Source organism: Zalophus californianus, chromosome 10 (assembly GCF_009762305.2).
Source record: "Zalophus californianus isolate mZalCal1 chromosome 10, mZalCal1.pri.v2, whole genome shotgun sequence".
NCBI lineage: Eukaryota > Metazoa > Chordata > Mammalia > Carnivora > Otariidae > Zalophus > Zalophus californianus.
In genome coordinates, this window is record NC_045604.1 from 99,509,494 (window position 1) to 99,532,349 (window position 22,856).

The 22,856-nt window shown below is 42.8% G+C and overlaps 1 protein-coding gene across 7 annotated transcripts in view; it reads left to right on the forward strand.

Annotated features, from left to right (window-relative positions):
- The window catches only part of CALN1 (calneuron 1), a 539,785-nt gene that overhangs the window by 313,391 nt on the left and 203,538 nt on the right, over positions 1 to 22,856 (forward strand). The gene's annotated exons all lie outside the window — the stretch shown is intronic.

The following is a 22,856-nucleotide window of genomic DNA, read 5'->3' on the forward strand; positions in this document are numbered from 1 at the left end:
GGCTGATTGTATATATGAAACTTTCAAACCTTTTTGGCAAACTAATGAATATAATGAGATTGGCTGTTTGTTCCTAATGTTGCTGGACAAAGCAGGGAAAGCGAAGGATGAGCTCAAGGATTCAAATTCTCAGCTCAAGTGCCACATAAATGATCTGAAAGCTTCCACGTGTGCCCTGAAGGAGAACCTTACCTCTTACAGCTGAAGGGCTGAGATTGCTGAAAAATGAAACCCAGAATCTCATCCTGCAATTGGCTGAATTACAATGCGAGTTGCATTTCCAGCCTCATAGAATGCCTACTATTGAAGTAAGGGCATTGACTGGGAAGGTGTGGGATCCTCAAAGTTGGAATGGGGATGTATGGGAAGATCCTGATGAAGCTGGAGACATGGAGCCCCAAAAATTCTGATGAGTCTTCTTTGTCAGTGGAAAAAGCCTCCCCATCCCCTGTGGGAGCAGTATTCCCACCTAGGGGATTAATCCTGAATTGTCTGAGGAAACTGTAATGCCTTCCCTTGAAGAAATTGTCATGCAAGATGATGTCGAGTCTCCTCAGGAACCACCCCCCCCACCTTTACTTCTGGATCTATAATTAGACTTGAGTCCTAACAGCATCCTAAAGACAAGGTATAAAATGTGACCCGTGAGGAAATGTGCTGCAATCCAAAAGAACTTCTTGAGTTTTCTAATTTATAGACAGAAATCTGGGGAACATGGAATGGAATGGAAATTAAGGGTGTGGAAAATGGTGGGAGGAACAGAAAATTGGATTAGGCTCACTAAGCAGAGATTCTGCATTTAATGTTGCACTTGGGGAGTTAGAAAGGGCGCTAGCAAATTGGTTTCTTGGATACAATATGGACCAGAAGGTGGCCTACAGTGGGTGAGATGGAAACGCTGGATCTCCCTGGATTTAATGTGGTGGAAGGCACTGCATGGCTTAGGGAGACTGGAATGCTACAGGGGACTTGTCATTTAAGAAATACTCACCAGCACTGGGAGGGTCCAGAAGACATACCTTTCACCCATACTGTGAGGGAATCCCTGGCATCCCTGAAGATCTCTGTGGTCACTCTTCTCTGAGGGCCAAACTTTATACAGTGGGAACTGTAGTCAGTGAATTGGGAAACCCAGGGTGGCGGGGCCCAGTGGTGACGTTCAACTGCCAAGGCAAGGTGGGCATGGTTGCTGTAATGGACAGTAAAGTCAAAGAAGCAATCAAAAGAGTCTGACTCACATACCTAGTCGATCATAAAAGTGAAATAGATGGGAAGCCCACTAAAGTCTTACTTGATCTGTATAAGCAGAAAAGTTCTAGCTCGAGTGAACCAAAGTCTGATCTGAATCATAAAGGCAGAGTTATGGTCCCTCTATCAATTCCCAGGCATGAACCAGTTTACAGACCCAGAGCCCTTAAATGAAGGGGAGGCCAGGTCCTCTTGAGGAAAGACCTCATACACTGACCAACTTTGTACTGTTAATACGTCTCCCAGCCTTCTCCAAGGGGACCCAAGGCTTTTTACCAGGGCAACCACACACTGGGGAAAAGGAAATCATCAATCCTTTCAGAGATGGTGAGCACTGGCTCTGAACTGACACTGATTCCAGGAGAACCAAAATGGCATGGGGTCCACCAGTTAGAGTAGGGATTGATGGGTGTCATGTCTGTCTCACAGTGGCTCAGTGGATCTCTGAACCTATCCTGTGATTATTTCCCTGGTTTTGGAATGAATAATTGGAATAGACGTACTTAGCTGGTAGCCAAATCCCCACTTCTTCCCCTGACTATGGAGTGAGGGTTATTATGGTAAGAAAAAAAAAAAAAAAAAAACCCAACTGGAAGCCTCTAGAACTGCCTCTACCTAGGAAAATAGTGAACCAAAAGCAATACTGCATTCCTGGAAGGATTGCAGAGATGAGTGCCACCGTCAAGGTCTTGAAAGATGGAGGGATGATGATTCCCACCCACCCCATGCCCATTCAATTCATCTATTTGGCTTATGAAGAAGACAAATGATCTTGGAGCATGACAGTGGATTTTCATAAGCTTAACCAAGTGGTGGCAACAATTTCAGCCACTGTACCAAATGTGGTTTCATTATTTGAGCAACTTAACACATCCCCTGGTACCTGGTATGTAGCTAGTGATCTGGAAGATGCCTTTTCCCCCATCCCCGTCCAGAAGGACCACCAGAAGCACTTTGCTTTCAACTGGCAATGCCACCAATACACCTTCACTGTCCTAGCTCAGGGTATACTAACTCTTCAGCTCTGTGACATAATTTAGTTTGTGGGAATCTTGCTCATCTTTTGCTTCCACACGATACCCCACTGGTTCATTATATTGATGACACTATGCTGATTGGACCTTGGGAGCAAGAAGTAGCAACTGGTCTAGACTTATTGGTTAGGCATTTGCATGTTAGAGTAGAAATATGGGAAATAAATCTGAAAATTTCAGGGGTCTTCTACCTCAGTGAAATTTCTAGGGGCCCAGTGGTGTGGGACATGCTGAGATAACCCATCTAAGCTGAAGGATATGTTGTTGCATCTGGCCCCTCCTATGACCAAAAAAGGGGTGCAGTGTTTAGTGGGCTACTTTGGATTTTGAGGCAACATTTTCCTCATTTCAGTGTGTTACTACTCCACCCTAACATTTCCTCATTTCAGTGTGTTACTACTCCACCCTCTTTGCTGAATGACCTGGAAAGCTGATAGTTTTGAGTAAAACCCAGAACAAGAAAAAGCTCTACAGAAGGTCCAGACTGCTATGCAGGCTGCACTCATGGGCCAAATGATCCAGCAGATCCAATGGTTCTTGGAGTGCCTGTGACAGATAGAGATTCTGTTTGGAGCCCTTGTCAGGCCCTGAAAGGTAAATCATGGCATGGGCCCTTAGGATTTTGGAGCAAAGCCCTGCCATCCTCTGCGGGTAACTACTCTCCCTTTGAGAAACAACACTTGGCCTGATACCAGGCCTTAGTAGAGACTGAATCCTTGATTCTGGGCCACCTTATTACCATGAAACCTGAGCTGTCCATCATGAACTGGTTGTTATCTGATCCACCAAGCCACAGAGTTGGGAGTGCACAGCAGCATTCCATCATCAAATGGAAGTGGTATGTATTTGTCTGGGCCCAGACAATTCCTGAAGACACGAGTAAGTTACATGAAGAAGTGGCCCAAATGCCCGTGGCCCCCACTTCTGCTACACTGACCTCTTTCTTTCTGCTTGCACCTGTGGCCTCATGGGGCGCTCCCTATGATCACTTGACAGTGGAAGAGAAGACATGGTTTGCAGATGTCTCTGCACGCTAGGCTCATACCACCTGAAAATGGACAGCTGCAGCTCAGTAGCCCCTCTCTGGGTCATCCCTGAAGGATAGTGGTGAAAAGGAAACCTCCCAGTGGGCGGAATGTGAAGCAGTGCGCCTGGTTGTTGACTTTGCTCAGAAAGAGAAAGGACCAGACATATGATTATACACCAATTCACGGGCTTTAGCCAGTGGTTTGGCTAGATGGTCAGGGACTTGGAAAGGAACATGATTGGAAAATTGGTGACAGGGAGATTTGGGGAAGAGATATGTGTATAGACCTCTGTGAATGGGTAAAAAACATGAAAATATTTGTGTCTCATATGAATGCTCACCAAAGAGTGACCTCGGCAGAGGAGGATTTTAATAATCAAGTGGATAGGATGACCCATTCTGTGCATACCAGTCAGCCTTTTTCCCCAGCCATCCTTGACATTGTCCCATGAGTTCCTGAAAGAAGTGGTCACAGTGGCAGCGATGGAGGTTATGCATGGGCTCAGCAACGTGAACCTCCACTCACCAAGGCTGACCTGGTTACAGCCACTCCTGGGTGCGCAATCTGCCAGTAACAGAGAGCAGCGTGGAGTCCTTGATATGGCCGCCTTCCCTGGGTGATCAGCCAGCTACCTGGTGGCGGGTTGATTATACTTGACTGCTCCCATCATGGAAGGAGCAGTGTTTTGCCCTTACTGTTCCGTAGACACTGGATACATATTTCCCTCCCCTATATGCAGTGCTTCTGCCCAAACTGCCATCTGTGGACTTACGGGATGCCTTATCTACTGTCCCAGTATTCCACACAGCATTGCTTCTCATCCGGGAACTCACTTCATAGAGAATGTGGTGTGGCAATGGACCCATGCTCAAGGAATTCACCGCCCTTACCATGTGTCCCACCATCCTGAAGCAGCTGCTTTAATGGAACAGTGGAAGAACCTTCTGAAGAGTCCGTTACAGTGCTGGCCCGGTGGCAGCACCTTGCAGGGCGAAGGCAAGGTTCTCCAGAAGGCAGTGTATACTTGAATCAGTAGGCGGACAATATGTGGCTCTGTTTCTCCTATAGCCAGGATCCGTGGGTGCAGGAATCAAGGGGTGAAAATGGAAGTAGTACAGTCCACTATTACTCCTAGTGACTCTGGCAAAATTTTTGCTTCCCGTCCGCATGGTCTTATGCTCTGCTGGCCTGGAGGCCTTAGTTACAAATGGAGGAGTGCTTCTACCAGGAGGCATGACAATGATTCCATGGACCTGGGAGTTAAGCCTGCCACCAGCCACTTTGGGCTCCTCATGCCTCTTAATCAACAGACAAACAAGGGTGTTTGATCCAGACTACCATGGGAAAATGATTGGACTGCTATTCCATAGTGGAGATAAGGAAGAGTATGTTTGGAATACAGGAGATCCTTGAGGGCTCTCTTAGTATTACCATGCCCTGCAACTAATGAATCATTGAACATTCTACCAAAAACTAATGATGTACTTACTATATGTTGGCTAATTGAATTTAAATAAAAAGTAAATAAAATCAATGGAAAACCATAACAGCACAATCCAGGCAGGAATACTACTGGCCCCAAGCCTTCAGGAATGAAGATTTGGGTCACCCTACTATGTAGAGAATCACAAGCTGATGGAGGTGCTTGCTGAAGGCAAAGGGGGTGCAGACTGGGTAGGAGAAGAAGGTTACCAGCTATGACCACGTGACCAGTCACAGAAATGAGAACTGTAACTGTCTTGCATATTTCCTCCTTATTTTGTTATGAATATATTTGTGTGTGTGTATAAAAAATATATATATATATAAAATATCTTTGTTTCTTTCCTTTCTTATTCCCTCATCATGTAACATGTTTATTGATTTTATATCATAGTATTTAAGTACTGTTAATGTTCTCTGGTAAAATTTAAGTTATTGGCTATCAAGAAGAGTAAACATTCAAGGGCTTACTCTTCTGGGGAGCGGGTTAGGACATTTTTGGTTGTGTGTGTGTCTGATTTTCAGATGCCTCTCTTCCTCTGTCAATCTTCCCTGCTTGGCTGGAGGTAATGTCTTCTTCCTTCAATTTTCATAGTATTTAGCTGATAACTCTTCTGTATCTGTTTATTCATAGATTTTATCTCATGGGACTATAGCCTTCTTCCAGGTATGATCTACTGCAATTTACATTTGGCTCCCCCGGCTCCCAGCGCAGTGCCCTGTAGGTGGCAGATATTCTGTAAATATTTGATTAGTGGAATAGAGGAATGACCATGGACTTGGCAAGCAGGGTGTCAGGGAACAGAATCTGATGCCAGGTTTCCCATAAAATGGGCAGCTGTGCTGATCCATTTTGGGGGATGGTAGGGGAACAGGCCACACAGAGTCAATGATGTGGGCCCTGAAGGGTCCTGCCCCCATGACTAGGGCACTGTATGAGATCCAGCTTAGACTGCATCTTCTCTCTGGAAGCAGTTTGGTTAGGCCTCCAAATGTGATCTTTTTCTTTTCTGAGCCTGTAATAGGATTTTTGATATCTCCTCTCTGCTTCATCTTCTTAACCAACCAAAGGCTGGTTTTGACTGTCTCATCCAGAAAGACTGCTGTGGTTGGTAGTTGTATTCAGGTTTTATGTTCCCTGTGGGATGGTCAGCTTCTTTATCTACATCTGTCTGTCTATCCGTCTATCTTTCTCTCTATTTATCTATCTATAATTGAGATATAAATGACATGTAACACTGTAGTAGTTTTAGGTATGCAACATAATAATATGTATGTATTGTGAAATGATTACTACAAGTTTATTTAACATCCATCATGACACATAGTTAATTTTTTTCTTTTTTCTTATAATGAGGACTTTTACGATGTATTCTCTTAGCAACTTTCAAATATACAATGCAGTATTCTTGACTAGAGTCACCATACTGTACATGACATCCCCAGGACTTAATTTATCTTGTAACTGTAAATTTGTACCTTTTGACCACCTTTATCCATTCCTCCACTCCCCAGTGTCCCTCAGCTTTGGCAACCTTCAGGTGTTCCCTGTGTCTTTTTTTTTTTTTTAAAGATTTTTCACTGATAGGACTCCACATATAAATGAGATCATACAGGATTTGTCTTTCTCTGTCTGTTTCAGTTAGCATAATGCCCTCCATGTTGTCACAAATGGCAAAATTTCATTTCTTTATGGCTGAATAATATTTCACTCTCTGTTTGTATGTATATACCACATATATATACGCACATTTTGCTTATCTATTCAGAATGGCTAGCTTCTTAAGGGCAGGGACCTGTCATACTAGGATTGGATTCCCTTGGTTCTTAACTGAGTCCTTGCACCTAGTAGGTGTTCAACAAGTATTTGTGGAAAGAGAGACTAAATGCAACCTGAATCCCACCTCTTAAATGTCCCTAGAGAAACACTCTTATGATAACACTGTCTCCCCTGGCGAAGGTTCAACACCCCACACTTCTCGTCTGGAATTGTATGTTCTTAAAGCCACAGGGAACTATAAAAAACGCAGAACTCATTGGAGGCTCTCGACCTGGTTCTGTTTTAACCTTCTGGGCGAGCTCCATCAGGCGCTGGGGCTGGTAGTGATTGTTTTATTTCACAGCAAAGCTTTATGAACCGAACTCTTAATAGGACTTAAAGCACTGAGGCATGATGGTTGGGGAAGGCCTCCCAGGAACATATGACAAAGTTTGGTCCCCTCGGAATGAAGATGCAAACACTAAGGGGGACAAGATTAAAATCTATAATATTGTAATTATAGATAGTTAACCCAGGATTATACATGAAATTTTGAAATTAATACTTTGAGATCTTTTTTTTTTTTTTTTTGAATGAGAAGTTTTGGGCACTTTGGATACGAAGTCCTACTTTATAGGCCCATAATAAAGTCAGGGAGCCCCTTACCCCTTTGAAGAAGACAGAAGCAGGGGATGCAAATGGATTCCAAAGGGGTGCAGGCAGACTCATGGATCACAAAGAGCTGTGCAGAGCAGGTGGGATATATTTAGAATTTGAGGGTGCCATCAGGGAAGAGAACCCGGCTGAGTCCTGAGGTCTCCACCTCAGGAGTGGACTGGCGGTCAGACAGAGTCTCTGCCCCAGCACACGCCAGCCCTATTCTGGCCTGGCCTCTCCGGGAGGCCATATAAATATGATGCAAGTCGTCTTCTAACTTTTTGGGAAGGGAAAGATGAGGCTGTAGTAACTGTTTTGCGTTCTTGGCAGCACGTCACCTTCATCTGCCCTCTCCCTTCACGTGTGTTGTGCTTGACTGACCAAACTGGTCTTGACAGAGAGGCCATTTGCTTTGTAGTGACAAGAGCTTTTCCTAAAGCAATTAGAAAATACCAGGTGGAAGAGAGTAGAAAAGAGGACAGGCCAGGGCCAGGGGAGTTGCCTGGAAACCATCAGGCACTGGGATTCTCCTCTGTGTTCCATGTGGTTCGGGGTCTGTGTGCCTGGCAGGATGTTCCAGGGGCCTCTCTATCCCCCAAAAGGCCATGGTTGGGCTCTCCCTCCATCCCTGATTGCTTTTGTACTCATGCCATTTATATAAGACCTTACTTCATTTGTGTTGCTGCATATGCATTAACTGTAGGATCATAGGGTCTCGGGGTACAGGGAAACTAGAGAGGAGTATGGTAGGCTGAAAAGTGGCCCCCCAAAGATAATCAGATTCTAACCATCGGAACTTACGTTCTCTTATTTGGAAAAAAGTCTCTGTAGCTGTGACTACGTTAAAGATCTTGAGCTGGGGAAATTCGCGTGTCTTATCAGGGTCGGCCCCGAATGTAATCGCATGGCAGTAGAGGGGTATTTGGCACACACAGAGAGGGCCATGTGCAGACAGAAGCAGAGTGGAGTGATGTAGCTACCAACCAAGGAACTCAGCAGACAGTGGAAGCTGAAAGAGGCAAGGAATAAATTCTCCCCTAGAGCGTGCAGAGGGAATGCTCTTGATTTTGACCTAGTGATACTGATTTCAGACTTCTGGCCTCCAGAACTGGGAGACAGTAAGTTTTCATTGTTTTAAGCCACCAGGTGTGTGATAATTTGTTATAGCAGGCACAAGAAGCTAATAAAGAGTATCACTTATCATAGCCACTCACCTAGGAAATGATCTTCTAGAGAGGCCCTTGATGAATGTCTGCCTGAGCAACCCCCTCCTGCACCTAGTACTTTCTCTGGCAGCCCATTCCATGATCCACGAGTTCTGATGGTCAGGATGGTTCTTATGAAGTCTGTAATTCAACACATATGGCCTCAACCCCTGCCCTGGAGTTCCCTGCCCTCCCCATGTGTTTGACGTCTGCTACTCTGGTTGACTAGCCGCATTGTCCCTGATAGGGATGTGATTTTCACTGTACTCAAAGGTGGTGCTGAATGCTACCAGAACTGAGAATCGGTCTACTTCTGAGAGTTTTCAGTGTGTCTATCCTCAGCTTCTCCACAATCATCAATATAATAACCATGATGATAAAAATAGCACTGTTTTGTGTCGACATATGGTTTAACCTTTTTGGAGGTTTCATTACCATCTGTGCAAGGTAGCTCGGTGAGTATTATCATAGTCCAGTAGAAAAATAGGGACAATGAGACACAAAGAGGAAGAATGATTTGGCCCAGATCAGTAAGTGATTAATGTTAAATCCATGATTATAATTCAATATCCCTTCAACTTTATCATGGTCTATACCACAGGAGTCCAAAGTGGTGCAGTCTAGGGGCTATGGAAAAAAATCCACTGAAGCTTGGGAAGAAAATACTAGAATTTACTCATATCTTTTTTAATGTAAAATTAAGAAGAAAACTGAGCTTTTCTAATATTTGGCAAGTAAATAGTATAGGCATATAGTTTATGAATAAGTGAATGGCATGTATATTTTAGAATCTTTTACTGATACACATACAAAAGAAGCGTATGCTGTTTAAAAAGTAGAGAGATTGCTGTTCTTCCCTACCATTCTCCTTTTTAGCCAAAACTGATGATTTGAGATTTGATTCAGAATGATATTTTTGCATGAACATGTGGACACAAATTGGCTGGTGATGAAGAGATGACTAAATTAGTCTGGTTTAACTCACTGTCTAGTAGGGGAACCAGATATGTAAACAGTGACTACTTACTATACAGTGCACGTAGAAGCAGAGAGAGATGGAAAAATTTGAAAAATTTTGAAATTTGGAATTTTGAAAAATTAAGGTTATTCCACAATTTGTGAGATGGGATAGAATCAGCTGCTTTTCCTTGTCCTTGACCCCTGGTTTTTATTTGCCACTTTATGCAGATTAGGGAGGTAGCAGAAGGTGGCCTGAGGTCACCCTTGCTGGATCAGGGCCCGTGTAGACAGCATGCTATCATGGACACATGGCAGAGGCAGGCCATTCAGTATATCACTGGGCATCCCATGCTGACTTCACCTGAGCAAAGCATTAACCAATTCCCCTATACTTTTAGAGGGGCAGAGAGACCCGATACAGCTTTTACTTTTCTCTACAAAATATTGCTCTGCGGAGTGTGCTGGAGGCTTGGGAGAGCCATGGAAAAGGGAGTGAGGGGACCCATTTGTCTCTGTAGATGTCAGACTCAGCTTGAATTTCTGCCTCTATTTTCCTATCCCCATCACTGGACCAAAACATAGAAGTAGCCTGTCCTTCCATTTCAGATTTATTTATTTATTTTTATTTGAGAGAGGGCATGAGCAGGTGGAGGGGCAGAGGGAGAGGGAGAAGCAGACCCCCTCCTGAGAAGAGGATCAGACTCAGGGCTTGATCCCAGGACCCCAGAGTCATGACCTGAGCCACAGGCAGATGCTGAACCGACTGAGCCACCCAGGCGCCCCTGTCGTTCCATTTCAGGCTAGTCTTCCTTGGGGGAGTAAATGTTTAAATAGTTCCCTCTTTGGGGGCTCTTCTCTCTGTCTCATTTTCTTATCTGTGACATGAGGGCGTAAACACAGTACCTACTTCATTGGGTTGCCGTGAGGATTAAGCGAAATGGGTGTTTAAATGTTTTAGAACAGGTGCCTGTTACATAGGTGGACAGAGGGGTAAGCTTGTGTTATCACTGGTGTTATCCAAGTGACCAATAAATGGGTGGCTCTAGTGCTGGCAGAGGTCTAACTCTTTCCCTCTGGGGGCCCTTTGGAAATAGGCTCCTGGAGTTCCCTGAACCTGAGCTCCTCGGATACTGAGACCTCCCACCCTTTTCCACTATGACGACATCCGTAATGACCCTTCGGATTCCTTAAAAAGTTTCTATGTGTCATCAGCTCCCCAGGACAAACGAGTGTCCTAGAAAGGGGCTTCCCAAAGGTTGGTCCTTCCTGACTTCTGGCACTCCCTGGCCTTTGCAGAATTCCACTATAATTGTATGGTTTCTATCGAAAATTTGAATCCCTGTTAAAATTCACAGAGTGATTGTCACCAAGGGCGGATCAACTCGTGTATAGTTATATCTGGTTATACAGCAGTAAGCAGAAAAGGACGGTTGGTCCCTGGAAATCTTTGCTTTTCTCGGAAAAAAAAAAAAGATATACGTACTGAAAAGTGGGGAAGATGGCTACCCTAGAGAGGGAGTAGCTAGTTTTCACCAAGGCATTTGACCAATTTACTTTTAGTATGTAAAAAGTACTGAAGGACAAGATGGAAAAGTCGAGACAGGATGCTACTAAATTAGGGAGACTTATAACCAAGTGAATAACTATGCTCCAGGGCAGGCTCCCAGTAACATGCCACAGGGCTTTGTCTCCAGCTTTCTTTCACTTTACAATTTTAGCAGCGATTTCCTGAAGCAAGGGCATGATGGAATTAGGATCCAAAAAGATCTTGACAGGCCGGAACAATTAGGCTGAATCCAACAAGCTGAGATTTATCAGAAACAATTGTAAGGTCTTGCCCTGGCATCTAAACAACCAACTCTATAAGAATAGGAGATGAAAAGCATGACAAGAGGTGGACGACCGTCAGCACAGTTCCCAGTGTTCAGCACGAGGTTTGACATGGATCCACAGGACGATGGGGCTGTCAACAACAGAGTTTCACTTCTAGACTGTGATGCCACAGATACAGTATCATGACAAGGGAAGTCATTCTTCCCTCCATCCTTGCTGCGTAGACCACGGATGGAGTATGGGGATCAGTTCTGGACCCTTGACCTGAAGATCCCATGGAACACACGTGGAGGAGAGAACCAGGGTCCCAGCCACACTCCGTGTCGTGTTCTCTAATGAATCACGGATGGCATTGGGAACCCTTGCTCCAGAGAGAAGATTCTGTGAAGACATGATGGTTGCCTTCCAACATTTTAGGTTGTCCCTTAATATTTGAAGGGCTGTCATGCTGAAGAAGTATCCAACGTTCTGGGTGGCCTCAATGATTAGAACAAGGGTGAATGGGGGGTAGCCACTTCTATGGAGGCAGAGTTTGATGTGAAGTAAGGGCTACCATAACTGCTAGTGTTTCCAGCAATCCACAGGTGACTGGACTGTGTGGGAGGACACCTCAGAACTAGTAGTTAAGAGCTGAGATGGATAGTCAAGACTTAAGGGTACGTTGTGTTGTTGATTTAGAGGTGGTTCATGGTTTTGCTTTTTTTTTTTTTAAAAAAATCCAAATGTATAAGTTACAGAGATCTTTAAAATGTAATAGCCTGATGTCTGTTTGTGCCTAAACGTGGTGGCCCCAGAACCACATAAATCAGGGCCAGGATTTTTGCATCATGGAACACGAAGGAGATGATCTTGTGTTAGAAGATTTGATAACAGGATTTGCAACCACCCCTTCCTGTGCTAAAATAATATCGTTATTGCAAAATATAAAGTTTTCAAGGGGATTACATCACCATACCTTGTCAGGATGAGCTGGCCACAAAACCCTTCCCCACCTGGCTGGCTGAAGTAGCCAGTCTAATAGAGTTGTTTAGAATTGCCCATCTGGCAAACAAAAGTGCCTGCCAAAAGTGATCAGTTTTATATTAGCCTAATTGGTTCTGAATAGTTTTCTCAGTAAAAGGTTCAATTGTACCTTGATGGTTCATAGAATCTTCGTAGAGCAAGACATTTTTTTTTCTTATTTGCTATTAAGAAGGCATGTATCCAATTGTTCTATAAAAGCCGGGTACAGTAATTCAAATATACGTTCGGGTAAACTATCCAAGGTAGACTTTTTCAGCCGTATCTATATAGAATGACATAGCTTTATTGACTCTCGTGTTAAGTCTGGAGGTAAGATGAATTCCTGGCTGGTTAATTCAGCCTCTCAAGATGTCAGAATTTTAGGGGTGCCTGGGTGGCTCAGTGGCCTCAGCGCCGCTGCAGGGCTCCGAACTTGACCTGAGTCAAAACCAAGAACTGGACACTTAACTGCATCTGCCTTCGGTTCAGGTCATGATCCCAGGGGTCCTGGGATCGAGCCCCGCATCGGGCTCCCTGCTCAGTGGGAAGCCTGCTTCTCCCTCTCCCTCTGCCCCTCCATCCTGCTTGTGGCTCTGTCTCTCTCTCTCGAATAAATAAATAAAATCTTTAAAAAGAAAGGATGTCAGAATTTTAAGTTACAGCTCTGCAGTTCTCTTGGCTTCTCCTCATGGAGGCAAGACGTCTGACACATATCCCACCTTCACAGCACAACAGCCAAAGCAAGGCGTGTCCCCTGTGAAGAGAGAGGACACCTTTTCCCAAGAGACCCCCAAGTCTCTTCCTTTACAATGCATCTCATGTCACACCATTTTGAAAGATTACTACATGGTTTTGCAGATGTTCAAGCCTGCCAATTCATGCAGTCTGAAAGCTATTGCTCTAGATTTATTTTTTAAATATTATTTTATTTTTAATTTTGATTTTGATTTTTAATTAATGTGAAGTACAGATTTTTAACTAACACACGTGTAGATTCTTGTAACTACTAATACATACAGAATAGCTTGATCATGCTAAAACATCTCATGTTTTCCCTTTGTGTCTAAATTCATGACAGGTATTGGGCTCTAGTTTTTTTTTTTGTTTTTTTTTTTTCCTTGTAATGTCTTTGACTATTTTTGGTATCAGGGTAATGTCAGCCTCATAAAATAAGTTAAGAAGTGTTCCTCCTCTTTTATTTTCTGGAAGAGATTGTGTAGAATTGGTATTATTTCTTCTTCAAATGTTTGGTAGAATTTGCCAATGAAGCCATCTGGGCCTCAACATTTCTTTTTCAGAAAGTTTTAAATTATGAATATAATTTTTTCAAGAGGACTATTTAGCTTATATCATTATGTCTTTCATCTTTGGTGAATTTTGTGTTGTTTGAGGAGCCAATACATTTCCTTTGTCTTTCTTGCTCAGAGTTGGTATACCCCTATCTACATTGACAACCCTGTCAGACATGTTATAATTTTTATTTTCAGCCATCAGGCATTTTTAAAGAACAAAATGGGATAAGTATTTACCCAGATATTTACCATTCCTTCATTCCCGATGTTCTTAGTTTCCCGCTGGAATCCTTTTCTCTCTGAGGAAGTTCCTTTAAAAATTATGTTCGAGTAGGTCTTCTGACAATGACTTTCTCTGCTTTCCTTCATCTGAAATTTTCTTCGTTATACCTCCATTCCTGCGGGATATTTTCACTGGATCTAGAATTGGGTTGACTGTTCTTTTCTTAGCACATTAAGTCTGTTCTTCCATTTCCGCCTGGCCTCCCTGTCTTATGATGAGAAATCTGTAGTCCTTTGAATCATTGCTTCCATACTGATAATGCTTCCTTTTCCTTTGGCTGCTTTCTGGATTTTTTTCTTTACTCATCAGAAATTTGATTATGGTGTATCTGGGCTTTTTTTTTTTTTTTTTTTTTTTTGAGATTTGTTCTATTTGGGATTCACTGAATTTCTTGAGCCTGGTTGTTTGTTTCTATCAACAAAGTTGGGAAATTTTCAGTCATTATTCCCTTATATATTTTTTCTTCTCTGTAGCCTCTTTTTTTTTTTAAAGATTCTATTTATTTATTTTAGAGAAAGAGCACGTGAGAGAGAGTGGGGGTGGGGGGAGGAGCAGAGGGAGGGGAAAAGAATCTCAAGCAGACTCTGCACTGAGCATGGAGCCGCTGCAGGGCTCCGAACATGACCTGAATCGAAACCAGGAACTGGACACTTAACTGACTGAGCCACCCAGGCACCTCTCTGTACCTTTTCTCATCTCCTTTTGGGACTCTGATAGAATGGACATTAATCACAGTAGAGGAGAGGGGAAGGACTCATGATTTTTATTGATCTGTGTACAAGTTCACTAACTTTTCTCTCATTCCCATTTTGTAATTGAGCTTATCTCTAGAGATCTGTTGTCGTTGGCTCTTTTTTTTTTTACAGTTTTATTTATTTTTTTCAATGAATACAGTGTTTAAGAATGACTAGAATTTTTTTAAATTAACATAATGTATTATTTTTCTCAGGGGTACAGGTCTGTGATTCATCAGTCTGACACAATTCATAGCGCTCACCGTAGCACATACCCTCCCCAATGTCCATCACCCAGCCACCCCAACCCCCCACCCCCTCCACTCCAGCAACCCTGTTTGTTTCCTGTGATTAAGAGTCTCTTATGGTTTGTCTCCCTCTCTGGTTTCATCTTGTTTCATTTTTTCCTCTCTTCCCCTATGATCCTTAGCCTTGTTTCTCAAATTCCACATATCAGTGAGATCATATGATAATTGTCTTTCTCTGATTGACTTATTTTGCTTAGCATAATACCCTCTAGTTCCATCCATGTCATTGCAAATGGCAAGATTTCATTTTTTGATGGCTGCATAATATCCCATTGTGTATATATATACCACATCTTCTTTATCCATTCATCTGTCGATGGACATCTAGGTTCTTTCCATAGTTTGGCTATTGTGGACATTGCTGCTATAAACATTGGGGTGCACGTGCCCCTTCGGATCCCTACCTTTGTATCAGTTAGATTCTTATTTATATCATCTATTTCTTTGTTGAAACATTGTCTTTACATCGCTCTCAAGAGCATTTGCCCTCACTCATTGCACTCTCTCTTTAGTGGTTTTGTTAAAGCTCCTCCCCAACCCCCCTGATAATTCTAACACATGTGTCTTTGGCATTTGTAGATTGTGTTTTCTAATGTAGGTTGAGACTTTCCTGTTTCTTCATAGACTGAACAATTTCGTATGATACTCGGGACATTTTGAATATTATGTTATGAGACTCCCGGCCTTTTAAAAATCCTGTGGAGAATGTTGATATTCTTGTTTAAGCAGGCAGTTGGTTTGGTTGGGCTTAAGCCACGAATTCTGACCAGCTTTCTTTGGGTTGTGGTGCCAATGTCTGTTCAGTTTTCAAATCCTTTGCCTTGCAGTTCAGCTCTATTCTGCTTGTGTACCACCCACTGGCCATCCTGGGACCTGAGTAGCAGTCAGTCCTGTCTTTCTGTTCAAAGTCTATGCGCTGCTCTTTAAGGTCAGCTGCGTGAGCAGCTCGTGGGCGAGCCCAGGATTTCATAAACAATATTGTGGGGTAGCTTTGCCAAGCTCTTCACTCTCCCAGATCTTCCTGATCCTTTCCAGCTCTTGTCTTTTTTATCCCTACAGCCAGAAATATGGGGCTCTATTTGTCCCATTCTGCTCCACAATTTCCATGGCTATGCCTTCTTGGTCCAAATGACAGGAGAAAAGAAAGAAAAAAGCATCAGGAGTTCCCCCCATTCCTGAGACAAAGGCGCCTCTGATCAGCTCCCTCAGAGCTTCTCGGCGCCTACAGATTACTGTGTACTGGGCCTGCGGGACTGAAGAAATGAAAAAAAAAAAAAACACATTAAATATTTCCCTCACTCTCTCTCAGCATTGGCAGACCCCTTTCCCACCCAGGAGTCAGAATTAGAGGGTTTCCTGGAGCTCCTGCTGTCCACACCAATGCCCACTTCCAGGCTGCACACTGCATTGCTTCTAGCTTGGGAACACCAGAGGAAAAATATAGGAAACTGTGTGCTGGTATGGTCGCACTTCAGATTCAGGTCGTCTTCCCCAATTGCCCTCCTAATGTGTTTTCGCAGAATCTTTACAGAGCTGCTCCACACTTCCTGTCTGGGCTTCATAGCCATATTCGGTGCAAGAGATAGGGTGGAATGTTGTTCCATCTACCCATAACCAGAAACTCTTGGAAAATTTTCACAAAAGTTTTCTTCAGCCTAAGTGGTTAATTGAATGTCATGTCATAAATTCAGTCACTATACGTGAGCTATCGAGAAATCGGGTGTCTCTAAAATACTGAGCAAATGCCACAGGACCCCCCCCCCCGGAAATAGGAATATCAGCTGTTATGAGTCTTTCAGGGTCTGTACCTATGAACACCTGGGTCCATGATTGACAGCCTTCTCAATCTTGATAGCTAAGCTCTGAAATCTATTACAATTCAATTTGTTTTCTTATAATCAGATTTCAAAGTAAACTAATTTCCAATTTGTTTCCTTTAAATTTAACTTAACATCCTGATTTTACTGGATTTTTCCTTTCAGGAAGCTTCCGTCAATGCTGAAATCAGTAGCGAGCTCCCTCAGTACTAGTCATGTCAGGATTTTTGGTTCGGTCTGTACATATTTCCTTGGCATTGCTCTTATACATCATCCCTGCAGCAGCATTGCTAAGGAGGAGACAGGGTTAGTGTCAGAAGGAAGTAGTCCCTCCTGACCTAGGGTGGGAGGTCTAGTTCTTGGGAAGAAAGGAACAGAGAAAGACCCTGTAGTCCATAGATTGGATGGTGTTCCTAAGTGGTTCCTTTATTTTCCTTGATAAAGATTTTTTTAAGAGACCATTTAAAAGAGAGAAATTCTGCATGTCTTGTATATCCTCGAATTCTTTCTTTCTTTCTTTCTTCCTTCCTTCCTTCCTTCCTTCCTTCCTTCCTTCCTTCCTTCCTTCCTTCCTTCCTTCCTTCCTTTCTTTCTTTCTTTCTTTCTTTCTTTCTTTCTTTCTTTCTTTCTTTCTTTCTTTCTTTCTTTCTTTCTTTCTTTCTTTCTTTCTTTCTTTTTCTTTCTTTCTTTCTTTCTTTCTTTCTTTCTTTCTTTCTTTCTTTCTTTCTTTCTTTCTTTCTTTCTTTCTTTCTTTCTTTCTTTCTTTCTTTCTTTCTCTTTCTTTCTTTCTTTTTTAGTTGTTTCATACACTCCTAAAGTCTCCATTTAAAAATATAAATGAAATTGGATATTCACAATCCAGGAAGCATAGCATTTAGGTTTAAGTCCACATTGAAAACCTAGAATCTTCAATGAAATGGAAACGTGTAAAAGTGATTATACTCGCCCCTGTTGACAGCCGGGTTTTTGTTTTTGTTTTTAAAGATCTTATTTATTTGACAGAGAGAGAGAGAGAGAGAGAGAGAGAGAGAGAGAGACAGCCAGAGAGGGAACCACAAGCAGGGGGAGTGGGAGAGGGAGAAGCAGGCTTTCTGCGGAGCAGGGAGCCCAGTGTGGGACTCGATCCCAGGACCCTGGGATCATGACCTGAGCCGAAGGCAGACGCTTAACTAACTGAGCCACCCAGGCGCCCCTGACAGCCAGGTTTTAAAGCCAGACAGTTCCAGCGGTGGTTTGTTTTCAACTTCTGTTTGTTTCATGCAGAATGGTAGAGCTTTTGTACCTCACTGGCCCTTGTGTTCCAATGTTTCTCATTGTGCCCAATGCCTGTCATCTACATGGGACAATGTATTTTTCCCCCTAGGGAATTTGGTGATTTTTTCAACAATTTCAGTGCAGAAGTCATCTTTCAAATCCCTAATCCCTTGGCCTTCTGCCCAGTGTGTGGACACGGTGTTACAAATACACCCGTGGATGTGCTCTCCACGTTAGCCTTCGTGGAGAATGTTGATATTCTTGTTTAAGCAGGCAGTTGGTTTCGTTGGGCTTAAGCCACGAATTCGTTAGCCCCAGCAGCTAACACACAGTATTTACTCCTACTTTGCGCTCAACTGAGCTAATAATTACTGGAAGTAGAACCGTTGAACTTATCATCATCCAGGGACTCATTGGGGTGAGATGTGTAGCATATAGAGATATTCAATGTGTTGTGATTGTTTTTTCTTAATATGTATTATGGCGATAGGGCCTCAGAAGGGCAATTTTCTATACAATTCTAATTTTGTGTGAAATGATATGGGTGGTGGTTGTAAAACATTCTATCTAAGATGGGTTGGTGCCAAGGAGCCTCTTACTTCTGTACAATTTGGAAAGCTGGAGTACATGTTCCACAGAGGATGTCCTCAAGATTGAGCGATACTCTTGGTCCAGCAGAGCCATGAACCCTGAAGAACTATTTCATAAAGACACTTACCCCATTAAAAAAGAGAAATACCTTACTGTTTTATTACAACCATATGACATGCTGTTATAGAAGCAATCAGATCTTCCAAAAACGGGGGACTGATGAGAAAACTATAGCTCTCTATAGGGTGTTAGGTGGCCAATTATGTTTTAAAGATTTTTAATAACATAGGAAATGTTCACCATGGAACAGATAGGAAAATATTACTTCAATGATTTTATTTATTTGCTTAGAAGAAAATACTGCAATGTTATCTGTGGGTGGTAGGTTGATTTTTAATTGCATATTTATATTCTGTATTCTTTTCCATTTTTCACCATTATAAATAATGCCATGGCAAACAATATGGTACAGGGTTTTCTCTCCAAATTTCTGATGAAGTCCTTAGGACAGAGTCCAGAAAAGAAATTACTGAATCAAAGGAAAATAATATTAAAAAGGAACCTTTTATCTCAATGGTATTGCCAAATTAGTATCCAGAAAGGCTGTGCCAACGTCTGTTACCATCAGTGTGAACGTGAAATCCCAGCAAACTGTGCACTCAGTCTTCTCACTTAAAAATACAATCTTTGCATCCTGGGGATGTGGGAAATGCTATCTCATTATTGCTTTAATTTGCATTTATTTTCATACTATTGAAGTCAAACATTTTCCACATGTTTACCATTTGTATTTTTCCTTTGTGAATTATGTGTTCACATCCTTTAGCATTTATGCCTTAATGAGTTCCTTTGTATTTGAAGAGTATTACCCTGTTCCCATCTTCATTGCATACAGTTTCCCTAGTTTATTGCTAAATATTTAATTTAGTCTCTGACGTCTTTAACATACAGGGTATGTTGGCAACTCTGTGGATCTTTACTTCTCTGCTTTTCTTTTAATGATTTTCAGCTTAGAAAAGTTTTTTCCTGTTTTACCTATGTATTCTAATGTATGTCTTTTGTGTTTTACAGTAAAATATGAAATGAGGAGCAAAATTGGTATTTCTTTCCAGATGCTTCTCTTCCCAACACCGTTTGATAAGGAAACCTTTTTTCTACTCAGTTGTTTCTATTATTTGTATTTACCAGGACTTAATTCTGGACAGTCCTGCTTTATCTCCTGTCCACTCTTACATCAGTACTTTTTTCATTATTATAGTTCTGTAATACATTTTATTATTAGATATGGCATTACTATTCTTAATTATTTTTAAAGCTTTTCTTGGCCTGTTCACTCTTCCAGATGACCTAATGAGTCACTGGGAAACTTCCCCAAAAAATTCCGTAGGGATTTTTATTGAAATTGCATGAAACATCTAAATTAATTTAGGAAGAATTAACATCGTTACAGTAATCTTTCCATCAAGAATAGTATTGTATGCCCTTTCCTTTAAAGGCTTTTTTAAAAAAAGTTTGTTTGTTTTTTATATTTATTTATTTAAGCTATCTCTACACCCACCTAGGGCTTGAACCCACGACACCGAGATCAAGAGTCGCAAGCCCTTCCGACTGAGCCCGCCAGATGCCCCGGAAAAGCTTTTTCAATATCTCTCTGAAGTTGTATAGGTTTCTTCATATGAGTCCTAAATATCACTTTCAAGTTTATATCTGGTCGTTTTGTCCTTTCTGTGTGATTAGAGAGATTTTTCTCTTTGCATAATGGTCATTTGCTCTATTATTTGCTTAATTACCACTGGTTAACCATGGCTGGCTTTGTGATTAAAATCAGATTGCCAGCCTTCAGATCCCAGCCCGCTCAGGGTTGGCCAGTGCACACAGGGCATCATCGCCTCTCCTGCTTTCTGCTTGCTGACTGAAGTCGTGAAATAACATGACCCGTCTTGTAAGTGTGCCTTGACGGTTAAGCGAGTTCCTTCACGTAATCCCAGGCGCTCATCTGTTCTGTTCTTTCTTTGGAATGCCGTTGTCCTCCTCAGGTGAAGTGCCTCCAGCCCCAGGCTGCTCCTGAGCGCTCCACACTTACCATCCACAATCCAGTGTGTCTGTGCATCTGCGTCCGTGGAAGTTAAGCTTTTTAGTCCCTGAAAGCCCTTGTGTCTTTTTTTTTTTAACTTTTTTATTGTTATGTTAATCACCATATATTACATCATTAGTTTTTGGTGCAGTGTTCCATGATTCATTGTTTGTTCATAACACCCAGTGCTCCATGCAGAACATGCCCTCCTCAATACCCATCACCAGGCTAACCCATCCCCCTCCCCCCCTCCCCTCTAGAACCCTCAGTTTGTTTTTCAGAGTCCATCATCTCTCATGGTTCGTCTCCCCCTCTGACATACTCCCCTTTTCTTCCTCTCCTGTTATCTTCTTCTTTTTCTTTTTTCTTAAAATATGTTGCGTTATTTGTTTCAGAAGTACAGATCTGTGATTCAACAGTCTTGCACAATTCACAGCGCTCACCGTAGCACATACCCTCCCCAATGTCTATCACCCAGCCACCCCATCCCTCCCACCCCCAACCACTCCAGTAACACTCAGTTTGTTTCCTGAGATTAAGAATTCCTCATATCAGTGAGGTCATGTGATACATGTCTTTCTCTGATTGACTTATTTCACTCAGCATAACACCCTCCAGTTCCATCCATGTCGTTGCAAATGGCAAGATCTCATTCCTTTTGATGGCTGCATAATATTCCATTGTGTATATATACCACTTCTTCTTTATCCATTCATCTGTCAATGGGCATCTTGGCTCTTTCCACAGTTTGGCTATTGTGGACATTGCTGCTATAAACATTGGGGTACACGTACCCCTTTGGGTCCCTACATTTGTATCTTTGTGGTAAATACCCAGTAGTGCAATTGCTGGATCGAACGGTAGCTCTAATTTCAACTGTTTGAGGAACCTCCATACTGTTTTCCAGAGTGGTTGCACCAGCTTGCATTCCCACCAACAGTGTAGGAGGGTTCCCCTTTCTCCACATCCCCGCCAACATCTGTCGTTCCCTGGCTTGTTAATTTTAGCCATTCTGATGGGTGTGAGGTGGTATCTCATTGAGGTTTTGATTTGGATTTCCCTGATGCCGAGCGATGTTGAGCACTTTTTCATGTGCCTATTGGCCATTTGGATGTCTTCTTTGGAGAAATATCTGTTCATGTCTTCTGCCCATTTCTTGATTGGATTATTTGTTCTTTGGGTGTTGAGTTTGATAAGTTCTTTATAGATTTTGGATACTAGCCCTTTATCTGATATGTCATTTGCAAATATTTTCTCCCATTCTGTCGGTTGTCTTTTGGTTTTGTGGACTGTTTCTTTTGCTGTGCAAAAGCTTTTTATCTTGATGAAATCCCAATAGTTCATTTTTGCCCTGGCTTCCCGTGCCTTTGGCGATGTTTCTAGGAAGAAGTTGCTGCGGCTAAGGTCGAAAAGGTTGCTACCTGTGTTCTCCTTTAGGATTTGGATGGACTCCTGTCTCACGTTTAGGTCTTTCAACCATTTGGAGTCTGTTTTTGTGTGTGGTGTAAGGAAATGGTCCAGTTTCATTCTTCTGCATGTGAGCCCTTGTGTCTTCTGATTTCACTCTTTGAGAGCTCCGATTTCCTTCCTTTCTGTTTCTTTCTCCTCTTAAATTCTTCCTCCTCCCATGGCAGTTCGGGGGGAGCCAAGGGCCCCAACTGCTGTTGGGTCCCCTCCCTCTTGTCACCACACCTCCCTGAAATGAGCTGCAATTTCTTGGTCTGCCTATAAGTTTCTGCCCTCCTTCTCCACCAATGTCTTCTTGGGCAGTGGGAAACGCACAGGTAGAGGGGGCCCCCCCCAATGTCCATCTTGTGGCTGAGCAGAGAACAGGTGCCTCTCTTCCACTGAGGTTCCAGCCCACAGAGTAGATTTTCCCCAAGTGTTTTTGGAGTCAGTGGGGTCAGGAACCACCCACCAACCTGCTGCTGTGAACAGGTGTGGCCCTTTCCCCAGAGGTTTCACAGGTGAAGCAGGCAGACCCTCTCCACCCTCCCTCCACCTGCCTTCTACCTTTCCTCTGGGCGCCCCCACCTGCCCAAGCCTGTGCGCACAGCAGAGGGGACTTGCCAGGAGGTTGGGGGGACAATGACTGACGCTGTCTTCTCCAGAAGTCCCTTGGCTCTTCTGTTATGTTAAAAGATCTAAACGGTGATTGCTGCTACACAGGAAAACTATTGATTTTCTAAGTGTTTGTTTGTACTTCGCCACTGTTACCTCACTCCCCAGGATAACGGTTGTGTGTTTTTTTCTGGACAATCACACTGCCCTCCGAGTGGTGATCCTCTTGTTTTC